Source organism: Danio rerio, chromosome 15 (assembly GCF_049306965.1).
Source record: "Danio rerio strain Tuebingen ecotype United States chromosome 15, GRCz12tu, whole genome shotgun sequence".
Taxonomy (NCBI): domain Eukaryota; kingdom Metazoa; phylum Chordata; class Actinopteri; order Cypriniformes; family Danionidae; genus Danio; species Danio rerio.
The window spans coordinates 27,406,710-27,425,147 of NC_133190.1; positions in this window are offsets into that span (position 1 = coordinate 27,406,710).

Genomic DNA, 18,438 nt, shown 5'->3' on the forward strand with positions numbered 1-18,438 from the left:
ATCTTACTTCACTTTGATATAACTCAGACTCCTGCGTAATGCCTTCAGAATTTCCACAGACGTTTTATTCTTGTTTTTTGAGACATAACTCAAGCTGTGAGCAAATGGCTGTTAATAGGTTTATATTCACTTCATTATTTTCTGTCTTATTAGTGTTGGCACAAATCTTTCCTCATTAAAAGGGTGTAGGCAAAGAAATTAGCAAAATATTTTTAAAACTATTCCGGCAACATCACAAAATATGATTTGGCAGGGCCAAATTTAGCTAGCCTACTTGTGACATAAAATTGATTTCTTGGTGCCTCTTTCTCAATAATATACCTATTAATATATTGTAAAATATTACCGTATACCACAAACAAATATATAACCATTATAGCTTCAGCTTGAATTCAGTCATTAAAGATTAAATGTTGGCTAGTTCTTGTTTGTAGTTAAGGACTTTGATATCAGAGAAAGACCATTAGTTTCCCCGAAATCAGTGGCGGACTTAACCAATAACAAGGTAAGCAGCTGCTTAGGGCCCCGGGCAATTGGGGGCTCCAACCAGTTCTAAGAAAGATATACTAGTTATACAGCTCTTTTACAGATTTTCTATCATATGTTGTAAAATCTGCCAACAACCATTTAGGATTAACATTATTAGTCTTTTCAAAACCAGGGGCCCCCATGAATAGTGGAACCTTCCATCGATAATGCACATGCAAATATTAAAATCTAATCACAAATATGGCTTATAGTAAACTTTTTTGATTGCTCAAAGCATATTTTAATATAATACATAATATATAACATGCAGTTTATTTATAGAAAAAAATAATTTACAGTGAAAAAAAATATCTATAGAGAAAGAGTGTTTTGAGTTTCAATAGTAGGGCCCCCAAATAACTAAGTCTTCCCCTGGTACCTGTATGAGCCTGTGTTATTAGTTTCAGTGGTTGTTATCTAGGAAAAATATACGTTGGAATGTCATGACTGACCAGTCAGAATCAAGAATTCCAGACAGCTGAGCTGTGTAATAAATAATGCTATAACAACTTTTTATTCATTCATTCATTCATTCATTCATTCATTCATTCATTCATTCATTCATTTTCTTATTCGGCTTAGTCCTTAACAACTTTTGATCTTGAAAGTAAATTTTAAGATCAAAATCTGGCCAGTAAATCCAGCATGTGTAATATAGTATATAGATAACCAGGGGGTTTAGCAATTGCAGTCAGTACCTGGAATTGCTTAGGACCGCCAAATCACTAGGTCCGCCCCTGCCCGAAATGTAAAATATGCTGATAATTTACTCACCCTCAGGCCATAAAAAAGATTGAAAGTTACTTTTTTTTTCTTTAGTAGAGCATTAAGAAGATTTTAGCTGAAACTTTGGTCCTTAATGACTAAAAAATGCAAGTCATGATTACCAGCACTTTAAGTGTCAAAAATGCAAATACTGGCAAAGCAAACTTAATACATGTGGCTTCTGCTGATTCATTAATTTATTATAGAGTACAATAATAGGTCTATGCAAGAATCTAAACATTATTTACAACATTAAAACTTTTAAATGTATGATATGAATTAAGATGGTATGCTAAGTGGAACAGGCTTAGAGCTGGAAATAGTATTCATTACGTCACAACTTAGTGGATACAATGGATTCAAGTTATGCAGAGCTGCCAATGTAAGTCAGAAAAACTCAGCAAAGAAAAATGCTGCTGTTCATATTCTGTTAAAAAATTATTTCTGAGGTTTCTGGTGAAACTGAAAGCTGGCTGCCATTTATGCCATTGCTCATTTTGTGGACAGAAACCTTAAATTGTGGCTTGTTGAATCTGGTGTGATTTAAAAAAAAACAAAAATAATTAAAATAAAAGCAAATTACTGCCACTGAAGGAAAGAAAGCCATACATTAGGACTGTCAGGACACCATCAATTCAGGCCACGACACTATACCAGCTGAAGTATCACGGTATTAAGCAGTATCACGATACTGTATAAATTCATAAGTCAAATCTACGAAATAACGCAAATAGTCAGAAATAGTATATTTTCATATTATCATACTTAAATTCAATTCATAATTCCCTTATTATTGAAAATGTATTATTTGTACAGATTTTCTCTGCTTTGTTTTTGTATGTACTGTGACTCTTTCCTTATTGCAATAATAATATTAATAAAATAAAATAATAAATCATTGATCACGCCAAAACTACGACCTGTATGCAGACAGTTTAAATAAAAGTAAAATAAAGAACTTTTTTTTTAAAGAACTTCTAACGAAACAAAAAATGATTAAATGAAAAGAAATAAGCAAAATTATATAGGATTTAGGAAGATTAATTCATGTTTTATTCAGTGTTGTTGTTGACGTGCAAAAACTCAATGCCTCGGCAAATAATCACAGCAAGTGAACTTGCATGATTGCTTGTGTGTAACCAAAAAATGGTGCTCCTTCATGAGCAGTAACCAAAGAATTTAAATGCCATTCCAACCATAATTCCTCACATACTGCACAGTCAGTTTAACAAATGCTAATAAGCCCATGCATTTAATCAAAATGACACAACAAAACTGAAGTTTGCAAGAGAGAGCCTGTCCAACTGTCTGGCCACGTTTCATTTCACATGTGATTACGTATTTTACATTAAGTTAGTGTTTAATGTGGCTCTTTGACCCTAAACAACATCTACAAAGTTACTATACTGAAAGTTCAATGCTAAGGGTGATATTGGCTTTTATATTAAAAAAACAAAATATTTAAAAAATGTATATAAAGCAACAAATTACTGAACTGCAGTAAGTTACAGTAAGCTTCTTTCTGGTTTTGCCATATCAAATACCCTAAAATTAACATAAACCCAGTCCACACATGTGATGTTTCCTTCAAAATCCATTAAGCGATTTTTTATCAGAGCACACAGATCAATCAAAAACTCTTTAACTCTTTTTGTATTTCTGAGGAAGGGGCTTCATGCAACCAGTAAGTCAACAAACCGCTTTTAGGAGAAGGGAAACAGAGGTGTAGTATAACGAAACAAGGGTTAATATTAAAGCATGAACATATTACAATATGGAAGCACTGAGGCCTTCCCCTTTCATTTCCGGGAAAAGATTTGAATCTTTGAGAGTGTCAAGAACAGTATCAACTGGTGCTTATTGGAAATATATTAACTGAAGCATCCATATATTCAGTGTTATACATACAAATAAAATCCTTACGCATTTGTGTTTATTTTATGCTTTAAAGGGTGACAATAAAATATAATATGAGCTTCAATATGATTGAATGTACTGTAGGCCACTCTTCACACACATAAATAATGCCATTGTGTGAAAATAAGTAGTGACAAATAAATATTGTTTATTAAAATGTAGTGTATAGCACTGTCATCTCAACCCATCAACCACACTAAGTCATCGAGAAATCTTAAAAAACCTGGTCTTACACATTATTGCTCGGAAAGTGAGACTTAATTTGTCATTGATCATATGACTCTGGGAAACATATACATGGGCCAAACTATTTCACATCAGACCTTCAGTGTCACAAATAACATTAACACACTACAGTGCTCAGTCAAACCTTTGAAAATAGCTGACTGATCAACCCTTTGAACAAATTTATATATATATATATATATATATATATATATATATATATATATATATATATATATATATATATATATATAATATATATATATATATATATATATATATATATATATATATATATATATATATATATATATATATATATATATATATATATATATATATATATATGTATGTATGTCTGTACTTTCAAAATTGTTTAACAAAACACCAAGCGCTTTTAATTTTAGATGCCTTTTTAGATGATTTTACCTTGTAGTAAAATAGGAAAAAAAATTCTTTCAGGTCTGATGGGAGACTCTTTGTACAGAGGTGATGACATAAACACCTTGTTGAAGTACTTTTCTGTCCTGTCCCATGGATAACACATCCTAAAAAAAAATGTATTGATCACTTACATGAAGTGTTGGAAGAAAGCTTACAACCTAGTCACAATATTGCATATTGAAATGAAATGTGCTTTATCTCCACGAGCATCTGCAAGACATCCTACATCCTGTTACTTAAGAGACATTAAGTATATCTGGTGTAAGTCCTGGAGAGCACTTTCCCTGTCTGATCCTGATTAGGTCAAATACACTAATGCAAGCTCCGGCCCACTGTCTGGGCATGTTCCTATCTATTTGACACATCGCAGCGTTAAGGGACTTACCGATGAACCGCTTCAATTTAGTTATTAAATGTCACTCAGTTCATCCCCATGCGAACACATAAACACAATCCGAGAACATGTCATGTTACGTGACGGCTGATGTTGTGTTCATATACAGTACCTGGTGCACAGAACCGGTCTCTCCTAGGACACATTAATCCAGCTCTTAAATGGATTCCAGGAATCTATCGGCCCACTCCCAGACAAGTGCCTTCCTGCATGAGTGCAGCGATACACCTCCATGATGAGAACATATTATGTAAATGACCTCCTCCTGAAGAGGATCTTATTTCTCTCAGCGAGGCATCCCTTCTTAATATCAATTTGTAACATTTGTTCTAATAGTAGGGATGTGGCGTTGCGTTTTCCATGAAAATGACTTAGGTAATAATGTGGTGACCATGATGTATTTTCACAGCTATTCTTTTTCAAATAAAAAACAATTTATATCCAATTGTAAATCATTCATTCATTCTCTTTTCGGCTTAGTCCCTTTATTAAACAGGGGTCGCCACTGCGAAATGAACCGCCAACTTATCAAGCACATGTTTTACACAGCGGATGCCGTTCCAGCCGCAACCCATCACTGGGAAACCAAATGTAATTAGTATTTACAGGACACTCTCAGAAATAAAGGTACAAGAGCTGTAACTGGGGTGGTACCTTTCAAAAGATACAAATTTGTACCTAAAAGGTCCATATTAATACCTCAAGTGTTCCTCTTAAACTTTTTAGGTACTTATATATACTTTTGAGGTACCAATATGGACATTTTAAGTACAAATGTGTACCTTTTAAAAAGGTACCACCCCAGTGACAGCTCTTGTACCTTTATTTCTATAACAATACATTAAAACCTTAGTGCAACAACCATTTTTGCAAAATGTTCCATTAGATTACACATGTCTCCATAAATAATATTGAAAAACAACTCATCTAAAAATTGTATTTCATCATTTTTATTTTAATAAAAGCATTACATTTTAAAGTATATTTTCAATTATATTTTTAATTGTTATTGTACATCTGCCTGGTTGACCTTTTGTATATAGATTATCATAAATAAAAATAAAAAAGATATTTAATTTACTTAGAAAATTGAGTCAGTACCACAACTTTTTTTACTTAAAATTTTACTTAAAAAATCTTAGAGTGCTTGTTTATTAAAAATAAACAGCAATTTATGTTGTACTATATTATCTATTGTGTAAGCATTTTTTGTTGTTCTAGATTAGATTCAACTTTATTGTCAGTTTTGGTCTAACCAGTAGTGCAATAGCAGCAAGTGCAGGATATAGAAATAAGTTATAAAGTGCAATTATATAATATGTGTTCATGTGTGTTGTAATGTTAAAAGTCTTAAAATAATTAAACAGTATTCTTTAAACCATATCAATGAATGCTGTGAATTCTAGAAGTCAGTTGATAAAATTACGCAGTCAAAGTTTCATTATATGTTTGCTGTAGCACTTCCCCTGGGTGTGATTGGCTCACAGGATGCTTCGCACAGAAGTTATGATCAAACAGTCCTATTCAACACATCCCATTTGCATTTATCCATCCAAAAACAACATTTTACTCTATGTACTGTTTAAATTTGAACCATTTCTCATTATTGACCAGGATTCACACCAGGGTGCGAATTATAGGGGGGTTTGGAGGGGATTGACCACCCTAATTAATGCTTGATCTACCTTGAAGGGCCTGAAAACAAGATGTTTGGGGGGTCAGCCCTTTAATACTGATAAATAGTTTGCTTTGATCTGTATTTATATAATGTTAATAATTTAAATAATATCTGAAGTTTATTCATAAACTAATTTCAAGAGGATCACATGCTTATGATTGCTAGCGCCTGGACTGGCATTATTCAATTCTCAATGCACCAATCAGACGACTGCTAAGCTACTACAAATACTCTGGGTTATGTATCACCGCTATCTTCGTTTTGAAGAATCCCCCCTTCCATCCTTACTCCTCCTCCTTCCTAGATGGGTACGAACGTCTCTGGTTCCAGGCTTTACCAAACCAGCAAATATTTCTGTGCAGAGTTTGCACATTCTCCCAATGCTCACGTGGGTTTCCCCCAGGTTTCCTGGTTTCTTCCCACCGATCCAAAACATGCAATCTAAGTTTATTGACTATACCAAATCAACACTATAGTCTTGCCCCTACCTAGTAGTTATCTTTAAGAGCAACTACTATCTGCTCTTCAGCCACTATGACAAGGGAGTTCTCGAGATCTACCTGAGCTCAAACTCCCCTCTCGCTTTGCAACTGGAGGGAGCCCCGGGCTCGAGGAACTCAGGGCTCTCTCCCGTGACAGCATGCCAAAGTAGCTTATAATCAATCATCAGCTAGTGTGAACTCTTGAAATAATATAAATATACATTTGGCCATTGTGTTAATGCATACTCGTGCTAATCAGTCAATGCGAGAAATTCATTCAACAGTGTGAAACTGCAGATCTAGAGCACCGATAGACACAGTAAGTGTTCACAAGACAAGATAGGTGTTTGTTTCTATATACAACTTGAAAGTAAAGTCAAATTAGACACATAGATTATGCGGTTTCACCTACAGTAACCTTTGAAAGAGCTAATCAGACTACACTAAATACACTAAATATTTCTCACAACACTGAAAACTTAAATATGTTTTATTAATAAATTAGATGTCATTTAAATAAATACATAAATGACTGAAGGATGTATTACATAATCTAACATTACCAAACAATTTGACCCCCTGATGGTCAATGTACAATGCACACACTGATCACCACTCCTTTTTTATCTTATTTGACAAAAAACAAACATTGTGTTTAATTTCATTTCATGTATGACTTATCTAAACACCCCAACTTCTGCCTGTCCCTCCCCACCCTATTTACAGTGAAGCAGCACCCTGAAGAATCAGTGTAAAGCCACTGTAACTTTAAGAGCTGCCTTTTGCAAAAGAAAAGTGATTAGTGGTGCTTTCAGCCAACCACATGAGCAACTGAGTGAAGACTCCAGCCAATCAGAAGTCCTGCTGGGCGGAGGTTACAAAACCAGCCTGAACCCAATGACTCAGCACAGGCAAGTGCGTGCGAGATGACACTTAACAGCAATTTAAAGAGCCAGCGCTCACCATGCAAAAAGTAGGTAAGGCTAAAATACGCACTCTTGAGTCTCAGCAGCTGTTGCCCTCCCTGCGAGATGAACAAAGTGACACGAACTGAGCACAAATTTCAGTTTCTGGCCATTTTCTGAAAGGACCACACCTACAGACTCAAGATAGACGCACCATGACTCAGCACTGGCCATCATGTCACATAACCGCACATGACTGGCAATCATGAGCGCTGGCTAAACAAAAATGATGCCTTCTGAAGGGCCAAACAGGACAATTACGCTTTGCTCAGCGAAATATCAATCACATGTTTGTGTCACATCACTATAAATGTTCACACAGGCCGAACCAAAAGGCTGTTTTATTTTCAGATTATATACAGTGAATATCCTGGATGGTTGCAACAGGCAGAAAGGCAATACCTCAGTAAAAGGCACTGGCTATATTTACATCATGAGAGGTTAACTTCCCCAGCTGACGGCAGAGATTCTAGAAAAGCCTCTTTGTTTAAAGGCAGGGCAGGACTTTACAGGTTCCTGATCTTACAGGATGTGATGAGAAGAAATTTCAAGTGCTGTTTGTATTGATTATTGAAATGATACACACTACACTTTCAAACGTTTGTTATTTTAACAGTACAACAGACTGCTATTTGCATAATAGAGTGATGACGTCAAATAGATGACGTCAAAACCTGGAAGAGTAATTTGACTTCAGTTGGTCTGAAAGTTTCCTGTGGCATTTAAAGGAACACTTCACTTTTTTTTGGAAATAGAAACAGTTGAGGTTTACCATTTCTGAATCCATTCAGCTGATCTGTAGCTTAGCTTAGCATAAATCATTGAATCAGATTAGACCATTAGCATCTCACTCAAAAATTGTAAAAAAAAAAAAAAAAAAAAAAAAGAGGTTTGAGAATATTCCTATTTAGACCTGGACTCTTTCTGTAGTTATATTTTGTACAAAGACCAACAGAAAAAGTTAAAAATGGCATAAATGCCTATAAAATATTATCTGTTAATTATTTCAATTAAATTACATAATTCTTTATGTTTTAAAAAGTATTAAAAACTTTAATAAAATACATTAAAATAATGAATTAAAAATGTGTCATTTACAGAATTTATTTACATATTTTCGAACAACAATTTTGTTTATTTAATCCAAACTTATCATTTTATTTTAAATTTTAAATGAACTGTTCTGGTGTATTTATTTATGTTAAATAAATTTATGTTGAGTTACATCATTTATTTATTTGAATATTATTCATAAGTTTAGTATTCAATATTTAAAACTTTTTTGATTATTCTCTTATTTCAACGATTATTAGATTATTATCTGTCATATTTATTTAGTCGGTTATATTAATAAAATGTTGGATTACATTAAACAATAATTTTATTAAATCATTTCGTAAAATTTTTCACATTAATATTTACATTTTTTACACTTTTTCTTTAAACATTTTCATGGACACCCTGGATCTCCCATGGGGTTTTCAAACCCAGTTTAAAAAAGTAGGAACGCTTTTAATTAGATCATATTAATTTACAGTATGAAGCAGAATATTTAACAACCATATAGGCAATGAACATGCAATCTTGAAAAGCAATTTTAACAAGATCATCATAATTTTTCTTTCTTTTTCTACATGGTAAAATTAAACAACAAGCATCTGTGAGAATGCTTCAGTATGGGAGATGTCATGAATCATTTTTCATCGATAGTTTTGGTAGGTAAATCTATGATTGAGCTTCAGCTAAAGCAATGAACAGTGTGACCTGATTTAGTTTAAACTGAATTATTCACAAAGTCAGGCTCCCTTACTATGAAACACATGCTCTGAGCTACACATAAGAGAAAATATTAGCAGAATTGTTTAACCACAGAAATCAAGGTCAAACTGTTATGGTCCCTAGAGTTCAGAGAGTATCAGTACTGAGGGCATTTGATATGCTCCCTAAAAAGAGATTCACTATTTAAAAGGATTATGTAAGCAGTGTTAATTCCATTACACATATTAATTATCAGATTTTTGTATTTCTAATCATTTGGTTAAATACATGAAACCTTTTACCAAAAATTGTAAAAGGATTTTTTTTTCTACTAAGAAAATGTATTTCAATATACAGACCTTTTTAAAAGCTAAGAAATGCATGAAACAGTGTTTATTCATTTTAAAAATGACTAATTTAAATAATAATAATTTAAAACAAATAATAATAATAAGCACACATATACCGTATAAAGAACTTTTTTCATTTTAATGTCAACATTTTTATTGTATGCACTATTGAGCACACTTTACTATAAGGCAATTGTATTTACTAAAATTAATGAACACTACTATTATTTATGAATAATAAAATAATTTAAATAATGTGCTTGTTAACATTTGTTAATGCATTGTAGATTACATGATTAACAGTTAATGACTTTATTTTGACTAACTAATGTTAACAAAAGATGATAAAATCTGTAATAAATATGCGTTCATTATTTGTTCATGTTAGTAAATGCTTTATATTAAAAAATATAATGGAACCTTTTTATTTGTTTACTTAAAACACTTTAACTTGATATATTTTTTTTTATTTTTTACTGTTTAGCATAATGAAAAACACACTAAATGTACTATCACAAAAGTACAATAAATAATAAAGATATAAAAACTTTATATACCTTAAATAAATACATTTCATGTTTTGAAATAAGTTTCATGTTTTATATGTTAAATGAGCTTTAGTTATTTTTGAATTATTCATTAGACTGTAATGTCATTGACCCAATATAGTGTTGTGTTTTTCTTCACGTCTTAATCAGCACCTACGTCACCACAAAGGCTGCAGACTCATAGTAGGACAGCAGATTCAAACTAGGCTTGAGTTTAATACAAAATAATACTGCTAGATTTTATACTTATTTTTGACCATTTTAAATTTACATAACCTGTCATGTGTAGTGCAGTTTATCATAAACGATCACATTTGCCCCACTTTTATTTCACTGATTATGCTTGGTGGACTCTGGTCCTTCATGTGAACAGACCTGTCCCAGAGTGGAAGTTTGTAAGGAATTTATCTACATTTCCACATGCAAGGCCAAGGCCTGGTTACAGATATGATTAGCCTTGTTCATGCAACAGAACACACTCTCCTTGACAAGTTTCAAAACAGCCCGACTCTGTTTGAAAGAGTTCACAAGCGTCTGCGTTCCCCAACCTCTCGCCTTGATTTCTTTTTCAGCAAACGACCAAGCTTTAATGTTCACTAATCAAGACAACCCAGACAACAAAGCAATGTAACCAATACAAACTCTGACAACACAGTGCGGAAACCGAGGTGCAGCTTTGCAAGAGAAGAGTTCAATTTGACGTGTCAAGCCAGGCGAAGTTAAAGTGCGCCATTTCATCACTAGTCTATTGAGAAGAGAGATTGATTTACCCTGAATACAGTATGAAGAGATTACAGTCCACTAAAACAGCTCATTTTATAACTTGGACCCTTGGAGTTGTTGCATCATGTAATTAGTGAACCAGCGCTGTGTTTACGCGAATCAACAGCAGGTTATGTAATGGCCCCGATGGCTGGAGGTGCGATATGAGCTAGTTCAGCATGTGACAGTGATTTGGGTGTGCGTGACCCACATTCACTTCCCAGCAGCCTTTGCCCACTAGGTCATCCATGTCGTGCTGTGCACAATGCATATACTCAAATTTATTCAAGCTCCATCCTGTTTAATAATTATTGTTATTTAAAGGGACAGTCACCCAAACGGAATAATAATGGGGGGAAAATTATGAAAAAAAGAAACGCTTTTCATTAAAAGGTATAACTCGAATATGCATTATGCTTTGTATTGTCTCCAATACAGTTTCAAGAGTTTCCACCAACGGCGTTTATAGCAGATTTGGCATGCTGTCCCGGGAGAGAACCCTGAACTCGTACAATCTTGAGCCCAAGGCTCCTGCCCGGGTCAATAAGCATATAAGAGGATCCGAGACCAGGTAGGTCTCGAGAGCTCCCCCTTAGAAAAGGGAGGAAAAGAAGGAGATGGGGTGGAAGGGTGGGTTCTTCCAAAACGAAGATCGAGTAGTAGGGAGAAAACGATCCATTTATAGTAAGCTTGGATCACTCTGATTGGATTATTACTGATTACAGATGAGACGCCAATCGTGCTTAATCATATCACGTGCTTCTCTCAAAATTAGTTTGTGAAACTTCACTTAGTACCATTTGAAAGTGGGTGGGATTGTAGTCAAATAAGCTGTTATACTTGCACCAACAAGAAGACCTCGTCTTCTGACCATTATACAGCCATTTTAAATTGCTTGCTAGTCATTTGAGTTTAGCGTCATCCCAAATGAAACTGTTTTCAAGGTTATGTTTATTCCATCATTTATTCATTTTCTTTTCGACTTAGTCCCTTTTATTAATCTGGGGTCACCACAGCGGAATGAACCGCCAACTTATCCAGCATATGTTTTACGCAGCGGATGCCCTTCCAGCTGCAACCCATCTCTGGGAAACATCCATACACACTTATTCACACTCATTCACACACATACACGACGGACATATTACTTTACCCAACCCAATTTACCTATAGCGCATGTCTTTGGACTTGTGGGGGAAACCTGAGCACCCGGAGGAAACCCACGCAAACACGGGGAAAACATGCAAACACAGAAACGCTAACTGAGCCAGCTGGGGCTCGAACCAGTGACCTTCTTGTTGTGAGACGATTATGCTACCCATTGCACCACCGTGCCACCCAGGCTATGTTTTACAACTGCTAAATTAATGAAATAAATAACCAACCAAAAAACACTTCTTGTCATGAGTATAACTGTATTCACAACCAATTCAAGATGGCGTAGTCATCTCAATGGAGAATTTCGTTAGCACAATCAATAATAAAAAGGGTGATTAGGAATGATTAGGAACACCAAATTTTCTGCTGTTAAAAATAATTTACAGAAAATGGTTTGTCATAGCCATCATCATGAAAGGCATTTATTTCAATGACTTGGGCCATGCAAAAGAGGTTTATTGCTGCACCAACCAAATCACAAAAAGACTGGACTGCACAGTCAATTAGCTTGCACATGTTCCATGGTAAAAGATCTAAATAGCTCAATATTCCACTTATGTACATATATCCATAAAGTACACATGATTCCCAGGAAAGCAAAGAGAGAAAATTACACGCATTTCTATACTCTATGTTCTATGTATACTTGTTCCTGCTGCTTGCTATGATGCTACTGTGCTTTCATCTCAACGCTGGTAAATGATGCCTCTCAGCTTGTTCACTGATATTGTGTATTTTTTATCAATATAATTTAAGATATTGAGCTCAATTTAAAAAAAAAAATTCAAATGTAAAATTTGCAACAAAATAATATATAATAATTATTAAAAAAAAATTTTATTTGTGGTTATTGACCAATTCAGAAGTTTTAGTTTCAGTTTGTACTTTTCATTTCGGTGCATCCATAAAAGAAATCTAACCGCAGCACCTGACAGCCTTTACTACACTTCTTTAAACCAGATGAATTACTACATCATCCGTGTATTTACAGTGCACTTACTCTTTTTAGGATTTTCAGAGTGAATGCAATATTTATACTACAAATGGTGTAGAATTGTTCTTGAGTGTGTCATTTGGGATGGACCTTATTTATTTAAATCTAACATTTGGCGTCTCATGTCAGAAATCCAATGATGCAGACAGTATCAATTCTCTTTTACCAATGGGTTTTCCAGTGTTAACACCTCACACCTTTAGTGTCCGTTTGGCTTGTTATAAAACTCAACTGAAGGGGTACTAAAAATGCACCAGGCACTAGGTACCGTACACAGTGGAAAGCCTTGTAAAAGTGAGCTATATTCTCTAGACTTTCAGGGTCATTGACAGCGACTGAGGATTAAATATATTAAATTTGTGTAGTCTAAATGTGTTTTTAGAAGCTCAAAGTGTCAGCAGGAGTTGACCTCCATGTTTTTGAGTCACAAAAATCTGAGGAAAAAATGTCACCTTTACATTGGACTGCATAAGGGTGAGGAAATCGACTGCAAATCTTTAATTTTGATAGCACTATCCTTTCAATCTAAACCAAAAAACATTAAGTACAACTGACTCTTAGATCCAAGACGACCTTGTAGGCGAGTCACAAGTGATTGTGTCAACTGACAACACTGTTTTTGTTGTCTCCTGCGAGGGCAAGCTATATTCGAGCAAGGCTTCCCTCCCAGAAGGGTAAAGAGCTCAGCTCGGCCCTAATACACACAAGCACCTGTCTAAAAAAGCATCAGTCCTCCTACCTCACCTGCCAATCTTACAGTCTGACACAGATCCAGCAGTTCACCCAGCTGATTTTCCACAAATAGAGCCTGCCGTTCCTAACTATAGCGCAGTGCTCCACTCAGCACCGCACATTTACATAACCTGGCAGGCTGAGAAGGAAGTGCCACATCGCCAAGCAGTGACACTGCACCGTTCGACTGAACCTGCAGTGCCTACACCCTAAAAACAGTACCCATGTGCTCTGGCGGCCTCTCATTCATATCCGGGCCAGTTCGTTTGATCTGTAGTATTTTCTGCTGCAGTGCACCTCTGCTGTATAGCTGGGTGTAACGGACCTCTTCCTGGAAGTCTGTTTTTTTTTTCCCCATTCAGAGAGGAATGTGAATCATTTCTCACAGAGATGCAGATTTGCATTGTCGTCTGAGCGTCACATCCTGCTCTTTCCATTTTTGTCAGGCAAGACATATTTGCTGAGTCACTTCATCCAAGCTAGTTGAGACACATTAAACTGACTGGATTAATCTGTAACGCTGGTCAGGATTGGTGAGAAGAGCCAAGGAATGTCACAGGGGCCAGTTTAGTTCAGGTTTTTTAGATTTTGAGTCAGCAAACTGCTTCTCAGAGGAGAGTTTTACGAATACATCTGGAACAACAAAAACATTTTTATGGGGATAGAGGAATTAAAATCCTTCTTGTGTTTAAAACTAATTTATGAAAACGATGGCTTGTTTTTTCATTGACAGTATTTTATGAAGTATATAATCGGTATGTCTGATTTTCGTTGGTAGATAAAGGATCAAATAATGCTTTCATCTACATGCACAATATGTATCAAAGGATTAATTCTTTATGGTTTTATTTAAGGTGCAATTATAATGTCTGATCAGAAGACTAGGAGTGCCAGAAAAAAAAGGATATCTCATATCAATATATTAATCCTTAAATAAAAATGTAAATTATTAAATGCCTTAAATACATTAAATACTACATCCCTTTCATTTCTCTAAAACTAGATTAAGCAAAATCTTTCCCTCTGTATCTCCTAAATGTGACAGATGTGGTGGGGCAGAAGGGACTTTGGCACATTTATTTTGGTTTTGTCCTGTTCTTTACAAGTTTTGGTCCAGCATTTTTTAGTTGTTTTCCAGTGCTTATGGAACCAATTTCCAACCTGACAACGATTTGGCTATTTTTGGATATTAAAATTTAATGGAGACGAAAAACTGAGATGATCCTTCCCTTTTTTTTGGAGGAGGAGGTGGGGGGCTAATGTCAAATTTTTTTTTTTCTTCTTTTTATTGGTATTGTACTGTTTTCGTTAAATATCTTATAAAAATGTTAAATAAAACAAAATATTATAAAAAATACATTTAGTACTACTGAATTGTAAATCATTTAATAAATAACTCAATGTATTTTATTATTTTACTTATTACATGTCGTTTACTTATTACATGTCAAACTAGTGACTAAATCGTCACCTTGGAATTATAAGGTTCTATCTGCGTTCTGAATGATTTTGAGATATTGAGCTTCAAAGTTTTTGCATTCCATATAGCAAACAGTATGTGTGTGACATTTGTTCTAAATATGTAAAAAATGTCAGATAGAACCTTATAATTCTAAGGTGACGAAATGTCTTTGTCTAAATACAGAATTTCCCAAATAAAAAGCAATTGTACAATTTAATTTGTATTTAAGACACTATTTATACGAAGGTAAAATAATTGTTATTCTTAAATTAATGCAAAAAATATATATGTTGACATATTAAATGTGGTGAATTTAATTAAGCTAAAATAGTCATCATAGTATTTCTATAAACTCTTAAGACATGTATCTGTAATCATTGTTAGCAGTTTTACTACACGCTAACATTAATAATATGATTTTATTTTTTGCTGCCCATATTTTTGGCCATAGTAATACTAACTCTAATGTGTAGCTCCAGAAGGGACAAATCATTTTCAACGGCACCCAAACTTTAATTTTATTTGTAGAAGACTTCAAGCATCAGCTGACCCCTTAAATCTCACAACTGTGTGACCTTGCAGTTTCCCTTCTCCTTTCAAACTACAGTACAGTATATAGGTCGACATAAAAAAATTGCAAGGGCATCCTCTAACCTGTGTGCCAAAAGCAGGGCATTTTTTTTCTGGAGGATTCATCCCGAGACATGAGGGAGACAGGAGTGGGGCAGTGAAACATCCGGCCAAGGCCATTTCATGTGGAGGTAATGAAACCCAGCATGCAATAAGCTGCGAGACGAGCGCTGTACTTTTCCAGGACCCATGGCCCAACGGCACTGCGATTGAGGGGCCCGGCCCACTTTATCGCTTTGTTATGAGGAAGAGAAGCGGAAAGGTGCTGCCCCGCGGACTGAAGACACAGATGTCTGATATAAGCAGGGTACCGACCGGCTGAACTCCCTCCCCCATATCCTCCACCGCCACAGGCTCACATCCCAAGGACGAGAGCCAGGAGCTGCATAGTCCCTGCATGTTTCCAATAAATCAGACAGATTAATTACGGAGCCAGGCATGTGAGTGCTTCAGGTTCGCATCTAAAAGGAGGACAGCTCTATAATTGGCAGTGTGCATTAACAGTGCAATATCTTCCATTTGAAAGCATAGGTGAACTCACTGACAGAAAAAGAATGGATGGTGCACATAAAGAATGTACATTTAAACTAAATAAAAATAACTATCAAAAACAGGGCATTAAAAACTGATTAGAAATGGTCAAATTGTTCCCCCCAGACCTCAGTGATTGGGATTCTTTCAAGGCTCTGCTGTAATTTATTATTCAACAAGATTATAAATGGAATAAAGTGAAAGATAACTTAATTTACATAAATAAGATGATTTTTTACTGAACTGTCACAAGATAAGAAACCTTCTTGTGTTTGACATATTAGACAAATGAACAGTACATACACTGTAGAAAATGCAGGGTTTCACACAATTCATTCATGTTGTCCCAACACTTTTAACAAATGTGGCTTGAACATAAAAAAAATGAGGTTGTCCCAATGAAATCTCAAGAATTGTGTTGATTCAACTTATTTTAAATAAGTAGTTTGAACAAGCAAAAAATATATAAATTTTTTGAATGTAATACAATGTAAAAAGAGGGAACCTGTAAAAATGTATGGTCTTAGTCTCTTTATTGATTAGGGGTCGCCGCAGCAGAATAAACTGCCATCTTATCCAGCATATGTTTTACCAAGTGGATGCCCTACCAACCGCAACCCAGCACTGGGAAACACCCTACACTCTTGCATTCACACACATACACCACAGACAATTTAGCTTATTCAATTCAACTATACTGCATGTTTTGTGGACTGTAAGGGAAACCAGAGCACCCGAAGGGAAACCCACACCAACACTGGGAGAACATGTAAACTCAACACAGAAGTCCAACTGGCCTAGCCAAGGCTCAAACCGACGACCTTCTTGCTATGAGGCGACAGCACTACCCACTGTGCCACCGCACCACCAAAATGTAACATCTTATTTTATAATTAGTCCATTATAAGTGTGGCATGAATATGTTTCTGTATTTCGATAGAATATTGTCCAAATTATTCCGTCTCAGCAAAAATGTCAAAACTGTGGTCAAATTATTTTAAAACAGCATCATTAATATTTCATGACATTCAAATGACAAATTTAATTTGTGCCACTGTTGACGTTATAAAATTCAGTTACAACAGCCTCATGACAGTCATGTTTACGACAGATTTATGACAAGTTTGTTCTTTTGCTATTGTCAAGTTGTCTTGGCAATGATAAAGTCATTTTGTGATGTATTTTGGTTATGTCAAGTGGTCAAAGACATTTTCAGCCATGTCACACTGTAAAAATTGCAGTAAAATTTACAGTATTACTGGTAATTTTAGTTCTCAGTAATACAGTCAAATTTACAAGTGCACAGTAAATTAACAATTACAATTGTACTGTAAAACTACAGTGCAGTTGTAATTGTTAACCTACTGTGCGCTTGTAAATTTTACCAGTAACACTGTAAAATTTACAAACACACTGTAAATAGTTAGAATTGTACTGTAAAACCAGCACAACTGTAATTGCTAATTTACAGTGCACTTGTATATTTTACACTATTTCAGGCGACCAAAATTGCCAGTAATACTGTAAATTCATTCATTCATTTCTTTTCGGCTTAGTTCCTTTATTAGTCAGGGGTGGCCAAAGCGGAATGAACTGCCAACATATCCAGCACGTTTTACACAGCCGATGCTCTTCCAGCTGCAACTCATCACTGGAAAACACCCATACACTCTCATTCCCAAACATACACTACGGACAATTTAGCTTACCCAATTGACCCATAGCGCATGTCTTAGGACTGTAGGGGAAACCAGAGCACCCGAAGGAAACCCACACAAACATGTGGAGAACACCACACAGAAATGCCAACTGGCCCAGCCAAGGCTCGAACCAGCAACCTTCTTGCTGTGAGGTGACAGCGCTACCCACTGTGGCAATGTGCCGCCCAAATACTGTATATTTTACAGACATATTCCACAGTGCACATATGCATTTAAATTGACTGAGTGAATGACACTTAATGACAGATGTCATAAGCATGCATAAAATCTCTATATTCATGTTGTGTCATGACATGTCATATGTCAGTCTTATGAACACACCCTTCAAGTAAAATGTTAGCATTTATTTTTATTTCCTCTCCGGAACAACCCCTGACTGTAACAGTGGAAACTA